At 38.9% G+C, this 13271-nt stretch overlaps 1 long non-coding RNA gene across 1 annotated transcript; it reads left to right on the forward strand.

Annotated features, from left to right (window-relative positions):
• The first annotated feature begins 5219 nt into the window (after positions 1-5219).
• LOC119786239 lies at positions 5220-6427 on the forward strand. The gene is made up of 2 exons (XR_005281162.1): positions 5220-5399; positions 5476-6427. It is a non-coding gene; the product is annotated as an uncharacterized LOC119786239 (long non-coding RNA).
• Positions 6428-13271: the final 6844 nt, after the last annotated feature.

The raw sequence follows: 13271 nt of genomic DNA on the forward strand, positions 1-13271 counted from the left end.
CAATTCAGTAAGGAATCAAAATAAGATAATATCATAAACCTCTATTTGTAAAGCTGGAGCTTTTCTGAGTAACTTCTTTGACTTGATGAATTGGGAACAAAATACAGAGCAAAACTTAGAGTCAGAATGAATTAATATGTTTTTCTGTTTGCATCAAAACACATGGGCAGCTTTGATGAGTTCTGATAGCTTAGTGTGAAAAACAGCAGATCCCAGGCTGTTCTCTACATCCAGTCTGTTCCTCCGCTTGGTTTGGATGTGTGTCAAAGCTGATGGTGAACTCAAACATATAAGAAAAACTTGCTTTTTAGTTGATAAATTATCAGAATATTTTATCACATATCAGAACAGATCCCAGCCCTATTTCATTTTAGTTCCTAAGAAATGAAATATTTTCATGTAACCCTTGCAATGCTCTCACGGACCACTAGGGTTTACGGGAAACACTGGTAAATAGTACTGGTGAAGATTCTCAGTCATCTAAATCATAGTCATTACAAAAAAAGTTAAAATACAATACTTAATTCCTTCCCGCTATCATCTCAACCCCCATCCCCATGCAGGGGACAAAAAAAAACATCTTGCGTGTTCAGCCAGGCCAACCATGCTCCATACAACTCCCCTTATCAGAGGCATAGACCAGGGGTATTGCAGGCTAACAAAGATCTCAATGACTCCCCATCAGTAGGGGGGCGGACCTGTATTTCCGGTTTAATTTGCATGTTTTCTAAGCCAAAACAAGGCGCTAAATCTGACAGTTTGAATTGAAAAAGGTTCCTGGATGGGAAGCGAAATGTCTTCAAACTTAAAAACAAAGTCCAGTAGATCAGCGGTCCCCAACCTTTTTTGCACCACGGACCGCTATATGTCAGACAATATTTTCACGGGCCAGGGGGTGGTTGTGGGTGTGTGTGTGTGTGTGTGTGGGAGGGGGGGGTGGGGGGGGTTGTGGGGATTACGATCAAGTAAAATGCTACAACTGGCATAAAATCAAATACAAACAGCATAAAAATAAAACTACAAGCCGGTCCCTTCTAGACGAAGTGCGCTCCTGATGTCCAGTCTGCTCCGTAGCTTTGTTTTGGTCGCTGTAACCGCAGAAAATCCCACTTCACAAAGATAGGATGTTATAGATAGGATGAGTCTTGAACTGAATTAACCTATGTCAAGAGGCACAGATGCACCGACTGATGTAACTGGGAGAGAATACCGCAATTTTTTATATTTTTCAAAATAAAACATCACTCAGACTCTGTGTAGCCCGGTACCAAATGACCCACGGACCCGGTGGTTGGGGACCACTGCAGTAGATTGTTTTTTTAAAACTTTTTTTGAACTAGTGCATAGTGTTGCTCTTTCATCCCCTGAGGGTCAGTTAAATCCTCGACAACTGGAAAAAATATAAAAAAAATGGTGACAACCAAGAAAAATGTCAAGATTTCTCACCGTACACTAAGATGCACTATAAAAAACATCATGAGACACAAAAACATCTGTTAAGTTTAAGGACCTATTCCACATACCAGCACCCAGATGATATAAAAAAAAAAATCCTTATTCAGTTAGGGGCAGACTAATGAACTGCATGAAAGCAGCTTAAAAAGAGTGTCAGAAGCCTGATGGACAACTGATAAAGACCCAGTTAAAAGTCAATAATTTAGTCAGACTCTCTAGAAGTGATATGAAAATTTTTTTATGATTGACTGTTTTAACCTAATTCAAGTCAATTTAATTGTCTAAAGTTTAACTGAAAAGTAAAGTTGAAGTTTAAAACCTACATCTACTAACCGCTAAACTAAAGAGGAAACCACCAAGACTTACTAACACATCATCTCTAAAAGCTTTTGCAAACTTTATATCTGCAAACAGCCCAGTCTGAAAAAAATAAAAAAACAGCCTCTTAGTTTATTTTTCCCCCAAATGTCACACACAGCAGTGTGACAATAATCCCATTAGAAACGGTTAGGTTCAGACTTAAAACCAAAATGTACAACAAACTCAGTGAGTGGCAGGCTAGGTAAATATATATATATTTAAAATAGTTTGTACCTTTTAAGATGATTGCAGACTGCGGGAGGCGGCTCTGCCTTAACTTTTTATGAATATGCTTCCAGAGCCACAAGCTACAGCATTCCCAAGTGCAACGTCGAAAAACTTTGACAGAATAATGCAGAAAACCAAGTAAACAAAGATTTTTTACATATAAGAAAAATAACTATTTATAAATACTTCCACCAAATGTCCTGTGCCGTTATAATGCATGTTTCACAGAGAGATTTTCTGCGACTTTTTTGTTATTTTTGTAATAGGAAATTGAACAACTAAATGCTTAAGAGAGGTGTTGGTTTTTTCTACTGCTGAACTTCCCCTTTGTCTGTGGATAAGCGGCGCAGAAGTGTTGAAATGGTTAACACACTGAACTGCCAATTTGAGATAAGAGGCATCGTATTAACAGAGTGAGAAGCATTTAAAGCAGAATGACTCAGACTTACTGCTAGATTGCTTCACTGTTCATGCTGCCTAAATGAAACTCTGAACAATCATACATTTAAATCTAAGGCCTATAAGACATCGATTTTGTTAAAATAACTGAAAATATAGACAAATGTTTTGCAGGAGACAAGAATTATTTAATATATAAAATCTAAGAGCTGATAAAAAAGTTGCTTTAAGACAATTGACTTTAAATATAAGCCTTTTACTTAAAAGTTCATTAAAAAGACGAGAAGGTTTTTCATTTCAACAAAATATTGTGAACATTTCTTGAGTTTCTTTTTTTTTTACTTTATCAATAATCTACATGAAGCACTTCACCACAGTGACAAAGTAAAAAGCAGTTGCTGCAATTAAAATGACTAAGAAAAAAAAAACAGGACTTTTATTGTTGCAACTTATTTTGCGGAAACACCTTGGTTAGTTTCATCAGCCAACATCCATATTAGGATTTATACATCTTTGTTTAGGTCTAATCAGGACGCAGTAAGTATTCAGTAACTAAGCATTTGAACCTTTAGGACCAAACGTTTTCTGTCACAGGCAAAGAGAAAGTAGAACTGTGAAAAATGGAAGGAGTTAGGATAGAAGGTTTTTGAAGTTCTCATGAGCTTTTGAGTTTTTTCTTTATTTAGGAGGTTGCTATTTATGTGGACTCAGATTGACCTTAAGCAGATTCAACAACAACTTGGAAATATGTTACTTTACTCAACGGAACAACAAAATGCATTAACCCAACATGCTAAGATGGCTACGTTCAATAAGCAATGCCCCTGACCCACTTCCAGACGATCGAGATGAAATTCTGCATGTGAAGTATTTTAAATCTCTATAGATGCAAATAACAGCTGCAAATTACAGCTCTGAACTAATTGTGGTTTCTGATTTACTGGTGTTAAAACTGAGTCAAGTCTGAGTTTTTGCATTTGAAAGGGAGACCTTTGATCAAACGAAAGTAACTTATAGTGATAATTTCCCATAATATAACCTTGTAAAAATTTTGCAAGGTCATATAATGGCCATCATCACCATAAGTTGCTTTAATCTCATCAAGTCTCCCGTGGTGTGAATCCTTTCCAATAGAAAAACTGGATCACTGCTCAACACTCAACAGGCTCCATTTCAGACTTTACTCAGTTCAAACACCTGTAAGTCACAAACCACAAATAGTTCAGAGCTGTAATTTGCTAACTAATCTATAGAGATTTAAATAACCTCCCTTGCAAAATTTCAGCTGGATCAAACATATGGAAGTGGGTCAGGGGTATTACTTATTGAACGCCCCTCGTACATGTCCCACTTATTCACTGTTGTCACCATTCGCTACTCTGTCTATATTCAAACCCTATATGGTTATTTCATTTAAGAAGTCACTGTGGGCTACTATTGCAGGGTGACCATGAGCTTTAGAGAAAGGATGCAGAGCTTCACCATCTAATGGGGAGTGCTGGCCTAGTGGTTAGAGCAGTGCGCTTGTGCTCTTAGAAAGTTGCAACTACCTGGTTCGATCCCCACAGCACTCTGGCTCTCTGAGCAAAACCCTTAACCTTGCTCCCTGGGCACCACATAATGGCAGCCCACTGCTCCCAAGGGGGATGGGTTAAATGCACCGATTATTTAATAAGTTAAATTATTATCTATGGTGAGCTAAGTAGGTCAGAAATTTCAAAAGGATGTCTCATAAGCACCTGGATGCTTTCATACCCTTGAAAGCATCATACATACCCTTGGTAGGAAATACACATATCTCTTCTAGCCTGGAAACTTTTTTGACCCCCCCCCCCCCCAAACATAGTAGAAAGTGCTGGGGATCAGAGGGATATTTGGATTTCCCTCCTGGACCAGGTACCTGTGATCCCTGACGAAAGGAAGACAGTGAGTGGATGATTGATAGCTCAGAGTTAAGTGCTTCTAACAAACACACATTCCTCTGAAATAGCTCAGACACTATTAAGCTTGGCTGAAACTGACTGCTAACTTTTAGAGGTAGAGAATACAGCGACATTGTTGCCACTGTTTCTCTCCATCTGAACCTTATGTGTTTTTCCGGGGTCTTTTCCCTGCAGCTTGTGCGTCTACGTCCCCATGAGGAATAATCTGTCCTGTTGCCGTGGTGCTGCTCTATTTCTTAGGGCACTCTGACCTGTCGCTTTACAGCATATTTAGGCGCACACACACTCACATACACACAGCGAGTGTGTGTGTGTTATAGTACAGTGGCAGCTGTGAAGGGAAGTCTTATAAGTGACTAACTGTGCACTGGCCTCGAGTTATATGAGGAAGTTTCACGGTGTTGTGCTTAGTGTGTTTTAGCAGTTGAAAAAGGGGTGGTGTGAGACAGTGTACAAACACAAGTTATGTATTCTTTGTGAAGCGCTATTAAAACACAAACCATCAGATACTGTAAAAAAAAAACTATGCAGCATTTAAACATATTTAAAGTTCCATTTAAACAGAACAGTTAAACTTTCCTCCAGTTCTCTACTTCTTTGTTGTTTCTTCTCTTTTTGGTTCCTGCCTTGGCACTTTTAGCATGCTACTTAAACAACAAAAAGTAAATAGTTGGCAAAGACAGACAGGCAAACCTTCTGCATACGTCTCAACAAACCATTAAAGCCTTCAGCAGCGTTTCACAACTGACATGTTGACACTTATTTCCACATATTTCCTGAGAGCTAGCTTTGCAGTTATCTTCCTTGTTTTGACTTCCTCTTTGCTGCCTTGAAGCTCAGTGGTCAAACGATCTATCTTGTGCTCGGTGTCATCACTGCGAGAGCTTTTCAGTGGCAAGAGGACTGCTGCTGCTGCTGCTCTGTGCCTCAACAGAGCCAGCATCGACAGGTTACAGGTTTGCATCTCCGGTCTTCTGCATGTAATCTGATTAGGGATGGATAAACAAAAACAAGGTATGCATCTGACCTTGGCATTTAATAGTGTATTTTATTTGTGATGATAAAAGTATTTTTTTCCTGTATTCCTCAGAGCTGTCCTTGGATTTACCAGTGATCAGGCCCCCCACTTAGTGTATTTGACAAGCTGAGTTGGACACTCTGTATCAGTGAGTGTCAGTTTGTCAAATACCCCAAGTGAGGTGTCACTTCTCAACCAACAGAAGTCACTGAACCGTCCAGCACCAGAAAAAACTTCAGTCACTTCCCTGATGCACTCCCTCTGTAAATACTGATGAGATAGATAAAATGCACTGTTAACTCTTTCAGATTCAAATAATAATTTTTGTTTCTTGCAAATGTTTGACATTAACGTCTGAGTTTAATTTGGCATGCATACAACTTTTTGCATGCATTAAATGTTGTACAACCTTCTTGTTTTGTAAACGCTTTACAACGGCAAAATCATTTTTGAATGTGTTGCAATAACAGTGTTGCATGAGAAAATGTTGTCATGTGTCAATGTGGAGTCTGCACTTGACAAATGACTATGTCTCGCTTAGTAACAGTAAAGGCAGTGGTAGTGCTGTTTAAATATGGGTTTTTGCAAACTTGTATATTAAATTGTTTGTGTTTAAAATATATGGAGCCAAGGTTGTTTTCTGCTCAATGAGTGGATCTGATGCTGCAGCTCAAGTAAGCAGGGAGAAGTGAACCACGCCATGTCCCCTTGTGCCACATAGTATTTGGCTGACGTTCTTTATTTTAATGCGCATGTATTAAAAGTAAAGATACAATAATTTGTGTAATATAAGTAGTAAAAGCTGAAAAGTCATGCAAACTCCGACACTCTTTATTCTGTCTTGGTTGCTCTGTGGTGTAGTGGGGTAAGTCTGAGTCTTTTTGGGCGGACCCGGGTTTAAATTGCGGTATTGTCAGGAAGGCCATCTGGCGTAAAAACCCTGCCAAGTCTATCTGTAAGTTTGTAATGATTTCCTGCAGCGACCCCTGAATAAAAGAGCAGCTGAATGGAGTCACTTATCAAACTGTCTTGCATTTACTGTAGAACTTTCTGACATTATGAGTCTAGCCACGTCAATTGCACCCATTTTTTCTATGGTATCTAAGCTTTGTTTCAGCAAATTCCATTTCATACTGAGGGGAGGTTTATTGTCATTTAGATTTTGGGAAGTGCCACATTGCCAAACTGCATCAAGCCAACAGGAACTGTTACTGCATCAGTAAAGTGCCACGTTGCACACCTTAGCTGCATTAAAAGAGGTAATTGTGCTACAGTAGCACTTAGCAATGTATCTTGATGTGTGGGATTCACTGCTTCCATGCTCAGTTAGAATTTTTTATGCTAAAGTGTAAAATGGACTTATTTTAGGACTTTTATAAGGTTTTCAGAATGTCACATCATACTGAACACTATGAACAGGTTTTGTCTAGTCTTCAAGGTCTTTAAGTAAAGGCCATTGAATTATGACTCGACAGGCTCAACACCCTATCACTCAAACTAATAACGCCATCTGTATAACCCTGAGTCTGTAAAAGTGCTGCTTATGAAAATATAGGCAAGCTCCCTGTTAAGAAATCTCACACTGTTGTGTAGCAAACCTGATAATAGAATAAAATGGCACTCCTGTATATTCCTAAAGAAAAAACTCAAAGTTTCTTGCATTTTGTTTTAAAAGACTTGCAGGTCGGCATACTACTCCATACTTGAGAATAAAACATAAGGAAACCAAACATTCACCCTAGGGATGGACAATATAAAATTAACCTTGTCTCAAAATATTTTGTAGTAGTTAAAATTATAAAAGTTATTATGAATTAAAACCCTGCTTATTATTTCTTTGCTGTCTTTTTCAAATAACTGAGTATGTTAAAGTCATATAAGAAGCCCTGAGAAGTTACAGAAATTTTAGAATTACCGTTGCAAAATCCATGTAACCCAAATATTAAAAGGGTTTATTGCTTATTGAAATATTAAATAAAAGAAAAATAAACTCCCACACATACAAAAAATTTAACAATTTGTTAGAAACAACTGAGAACAATTTTTCTCATCACTGAGTGAACAGTATGGTTACCAAGCAACCAGGGTTCGCTGTCATTAAGGCTATCTTCGCTTCTACAAGACTTCCTTAAGCCAAATGGAAAATTTCATGTGATCAGTCACAACTGGCTGATTTAATGTCCATTGTGTTTTTGACAACTTTCTCTCTGAGCGCATGCATATTTCTCTTGACCTCGGTCCATGTTTGGGAGAGAGCACCAGAACCGGGGCAAGACATGGCCAGCAGTTCCCCCTTCTGGAGCTTAGGAGGTGAGCAAGGAGCACTGCGGTAGATCTGTAACGTCTACCATGCAAGCCAAGAACTGAAGGCAGGGCACGTACTACTGCTGGCTTGGGCTAGTCGTAGAGGCTAACTGCGGAGGATCGAAGCAGGATGGCTGAATGGTTGACCATGAGGAAGACAGCTGTACATCAAAGAAGTCAGTCAGGGAGATGGAGCAGGATGAAGCAGCAGCTGGATGAAGCTGGAAGAACAGTAGAGGATTAGAAAAGCCCGCCTCCGAGGTAGGATGATGAAAAACTCCCTCTAGGTCATCATTAAAAAGGCTTTTTTTTTTTATTCTTATTTTTTATTGAACATTTCTGAACACATACAGTGGAGAGGTATCAATACATTCAACTTCATATACAATGTTGGACAACTGTGACCATATTTATCTGGATACAAGACTGGTATTCTCCTTGCGTCTGTAGTTGCACCATTTTTCCCATTTAAGAACAAACTTGTCCTCCTGCAATCTCAGTCTATATGTGATTTTCTCCATTACAAAAATCTCTTCCACAATGCTCATCCACTGCTCCACCGCGGGGGGGTCTAGTCTATACCATCGTTTTGTGATGGTTTTCCTTGATACTGAAAGTAATATTTTTAGCAGGTATTCATTATCCTTTTGAACTACATCGTGTGTCAGGCATCCTAGATAAAGTGTTTTACATGATCTGGGTATTCCATAACCCAATATGTTTTTCAAAATAAGGCAAATATTATGCCAGTATGTGGTTAGCTTTTGACAAGACCAGAATATGTGCGTGTGGCCTACATCAGTCTGGCCACAGAGTGGCCAGCATGGCTGTGAACTGGATAACATCCTGGTCCTGATCTTTGGTTTTATAAAAAATCTAATGTTTTTCCAATTAAATTCCCTTCACACACACGAGCGCAGGTGGCTGTGCACTGCATTTTACAAATTTTAAACCATTCCTCCTCGCTTATGTGTTCCTTCAATTCGTCCTCCCATTTTTCTTTAATGTACATAGTAGATGTCTTCCTGCCTGCCATCAGTCCCTGGTAAATAATTCGTAATTTATTCCCCTCATAGGCCTTATGAAATATCTCTATTATTTTACTTATGTTGGTTTTTATCTCTTTCTCATAATAATCTTTTATTTGCAGGTATCTATACTGGTCCTGATCCTCCAGTTCATATTTTCCCTTTAAGTCGGAGGTCTTCAACAGGGGGTCCGTGACCCCTAGGGGGTCCACGGAGGTGCTGCATGGGGGTCGCAAAAGTTTTGGTTGATTTGAACTTTTTTTTATATTCCCCCTGCAATTTTTTCCAGTTATTGAAATGCTTTTAAATAAACATTAACATGAATTCAAGAGACTGTAGTAAACAGATAAATGGAGGCAGAAGATGTCTTTCAGTCATCAATGCACATATTCAGCGACACACAGGAGCTCTTTCAAGCTGGGCACCGTTTCATTCACAACACCTGTCCCATCAACCAGGAATCAGAATCAGAAATGCTTTAATAATCTCAAGGAGAAATTACTTTCATTACATTACTCCATCTGTAATAAAGTGACTATACTGTAGGACCAGTTTGATAGAACACTATTTCATACAATATATATAATTAGGTGGTCCCCGCTCCATCTCACCATCAGTTTGGCGGTCCTTGGCCTGGAAAACGTTGAAGACCCCTGCTTTAAGTTATTGAAGCTCAGCAGTTTGCCCTTTTCAGTCAATTTACACATTGCTGTGGCACCTTTATTTGCCCATTGTTTGAAACCCGTATCATAAATACCTGGTTTAAACCTCGGATCCCAAGCAAACCAGCTCAAACTCCTTGTTTCTTTCTCTAACTTGTAATTATCAATTACTGTGTTCCATATTTCAATCATAGTTTTAGTTATTGAATCTAGCTTATTTCTTAGTTTGCCTAAGAGTATTTTATGTGCTTTTAAATTTTTAACTTCTATGTACTTTCTACCTATTTCCAAATTTTTCCATTTTGAAACATAGTCATTGCACCAACATACCAGAGGTTTAATTTGTGCTGCCCAAAAATATTCTTTTAGGGCTGGTAAACCCAGACCTCCTTTATCTATTGGGAGCTGAAGTGTTTTATATCTAACCCTAGTTTAGTTTAGTTTAGTTTTATTAGGATCCCCATTAGCTGCCAAATAAATGGCCAATAATCTTCCTGGGGTCCTCACATAAAGAAATTACATTACATTATGAACAAACCATTAAAAAAATTGCACAAGTTGCACATTAGGAAATAATAGGAACATGAAAAAGAGTAGAAATATGCAACATAAATACACAGATCAGTTCATCAGATCATCTGCAGTAGCTCTGAAGACATTATTTTTTTGAAGCTTGTTCTGTTCTGGACTCTTCGCGTGGTTATTGGCAGTCGGTTCCAGTGACAAATGGCTCTATAATACACTGTGGGTTTAAAATAGTTTGTTCTAGGTCGAGGGAGTTTAAAGGAATAGTACACCCAAAACATGATTAGCCTTCATTTTCTACTCACCCCCATGCTGAACAACACTCTGGAGTACTTTTTTGATATCTCAAATGCATCTGGAGATCTGGGAGGCTTCTTGCTGTCTGCTGACATTCAAATAATGGAGGTGCCCAGCGCCCGAGGCAGAAAGGTCCATAAAAGTCCACAAAAAACGTGTCAATATTCCTCCATACTGCTCGTCCAATGTATTCCAAGTGTCCTGAGTGGGTAGCATCCAGAATTTACTCGAAACGAAGTTATTTAGAATGTTTTTAGAGCATAAACAGTAGTGTATAGGATTTCCTGAAAGCGCGTTCACGACGCTACGGAAACCGCGGCAGACCAAACCAGATTAAAGTGCGCAATATGCGGCACTGTAGATTGTCGTGGAACTTCAGGTTAGCGGCAGTTTACGACAATTTGCAGGCTTCGCCGAAAACTCCCGTAAATTGTCAGAAATTGACGTGGACTTTGTTAGGCAGTGTTCCCCCCATGCCTCCCCCCCATGGAATTCTAGGGGAGGCTTTAACATGTAAATGAACATGCTGTGAGCTATACAAATGCAAATCAGGGTTGCAGGGTTTTTTTTACTCCAAGTGACATTTTTCTAAAAGGTAAGAAATCTCTGATACAAAGAGATCAGGCTCAGTATAGCCTCTTACATTTTAGCTTGAATTGATTTATTTAATTAAAGTATAGAGACCAAAACAGATTTTTAGCTGACAGAGCAATACATTTAGAGCAGTAATTATAAAAAAAAAAAAAAATTGCATTTAAGATAAAAAATTAAATGTTGTCTGTCAATATGCTCAATTCACAATAACTTATGTGGAAAAGTTTCAAGAAATGAGTATGAGATGATTCACTTTATAAAATGGCACATTATCCTGTTGGAAGTAGCCATCAGAAGATTGGTACACTGTGGTCATAAGGTCCGGCCAGGTCAAGATCCGCAATTGCAATCGCACCAAACAGGAAAAAGAACATCGACAAATTCCGGTTCGTCAAATTAAAATATATCAGCAACAGTTCGGTGACTAGAAATTATAGCACAATTCTTATATATAAAAAAAAAAAAACTAACACCGTTTATTTAAATGATTGGATCCAAACTATTGGTTATTCACCAACGAGGAAGCAGATTTCTCATCTCCATCAAAATATTTATTTTATACCGAGGGACTTAAACTTTAATCAAATCCATTCAAAAGAAACTTCTTATTACAGGAATGAAAAGAGATGTTTGGGAGAAGAGAACAAGTTCATTCAAAAAAAGCAGTTTTGAATTATCCTTATCCCCGTTACAAAAATCTACAAAAATATAAATATATATTTGGGCAGAAACTGAACATATGCTGGATGATGGTGGGATTTTTTTAATATGTCATATTAAATTAAGCGCTCACAGGGTTCATACAGGAATGAGTGACTCTAATTTAATGCTATTTGAAATGATTTTAATGCCATCAACAAGAACCATGTACACAAGTTATTAGTGTACATGAAATATGAAGGAGCTGCAAGCAGAGTTCCATGACTCCTGTATGTATGTAAACACACACACACACACACACACACACATATATACGTATATATATATCCTCTAGCTTTTTCTCCGCCTGGAGCGATATAATATATCTGACGAAATTGTTTTTATAAGCATTTTTTATTAAAGAATTATAAATACTTCGATAAACATATTTAAATAATTTTAGTGCCAATTAAGGCCTTGATTTAAAAAAAATGAATGATTTTTTAATTATTTTTATTGATCCGCGGAAACCCTGGTTCATCTCGCGCATGCGCTCTACGATCTCCAAGAAACTCAGAGCGGCGCGGTGAGCAGCCACAGTGGAGGATGGATGCTTTGCTTTGTGCAGGCGGTCTGGAGCGTCTGGATTTCGGGGTAAAACTCCTCTTGGACGTGATGGCGACTCTGCATTGAACAAGACGAACTCAAAGAAGAGATGCTAGCGGTAAATATATGTTCGATTACTGCCTGCTAGGCTAAAAGCAGCCTAGCCTAAGCTACCGCTAATAGTAGCCTAGCCTAAGCTACCGCTAATAGTAGCCTTGCAAGAACAAGCTTTATTAAAGTGTATTTTTTGTGATTCACAGGAAGCAGTACGCCGTCTTCACAACTCGGAGACTAATTGCAGGCGCTATGAACCGGAGCAAGGGTAAGATTTAAAGAATATGCTTTCATTCTGCGGTAAAAGGCAATGGATACGGATAGATACCGATCATAGCTTTACATTTTGTTTTCACAGACTACTGTCGCCTCACAATGAGGCGGTGACCTCCTATTTGCTCGGAGCCATAATCAGCAAGTCCAGATTTGCACGATGTTGATAAAGACGACATTGTGTGTAAGTGACTTGTTTTAATGTTTTCTCCTTCCTTGTTACTGTGACTTGCGTTTGATTTTTTATTTATACCACTCTCATTTAATTGTTTTCCAGCTGCCTGTAAGACGTATTTTCAGACAGTACGCAGGAGCTTCAGATATACGCAGCCAGCCAACACGCTGCGTGCGGAGGCTGCCAAGCAATCTGCTCGGAGTCGGGCCAGAAGAAAGAAGGTAAGACTTTATTTGGTGACTATTTTTCAGGTGCATTGATAGATGTGTTGTGTCCATACGCAGTGCGCTGATTCATTGTTTTTTTTTCAGCTGCTGAAAGCGAGGCAGAGTGTGCTAGCAGATGAGGAAGTGGAACTCCGGATTTGTACGGTCGCCGCCATTTCGTAGGCCGGATCTCACTGAACTCTGTGTTAAGCTGCAGTCCCGGTTAGAAGCGATGCCGAAGTACAGGGCCACGCACAGTAGGCGTCTGCACATCGGACCTGCCTCGGAGGGAATGCTGCCAGTTACCTCCAACCCCGAGGAAGCAAACGGACCGTTCACGGAGTTGTAACTTTTAGAAACGCATGTGTTTGGATACGCCTTGTATATAGTTGTGTGTGTTTTAATAAAGCTCTTTCTTTGCATAAACAGCTTCCTGGCAAATGTTCATTTCCTGTATAAATTCATTCATGTCCTTGATGGTAGCATAATAATTGTGTAGTAGTGT

This window comes from Cyprinodon tularosa, unplaced genomic scaffold (genome assembly GCF_016077235.1).
Source record: "Cyprinodon tularosa strain WSP-4 unplaced genomic scaffold, ASM1607723v1 ctg269, whole genome shotgun sequence".
NCBI lineage: Eukaryota > Metazoa > Chordata > Actinopteri > Cyprinodontiformes > Cyprinodontidae > Cyprinodon > Cyprinodon tularosa.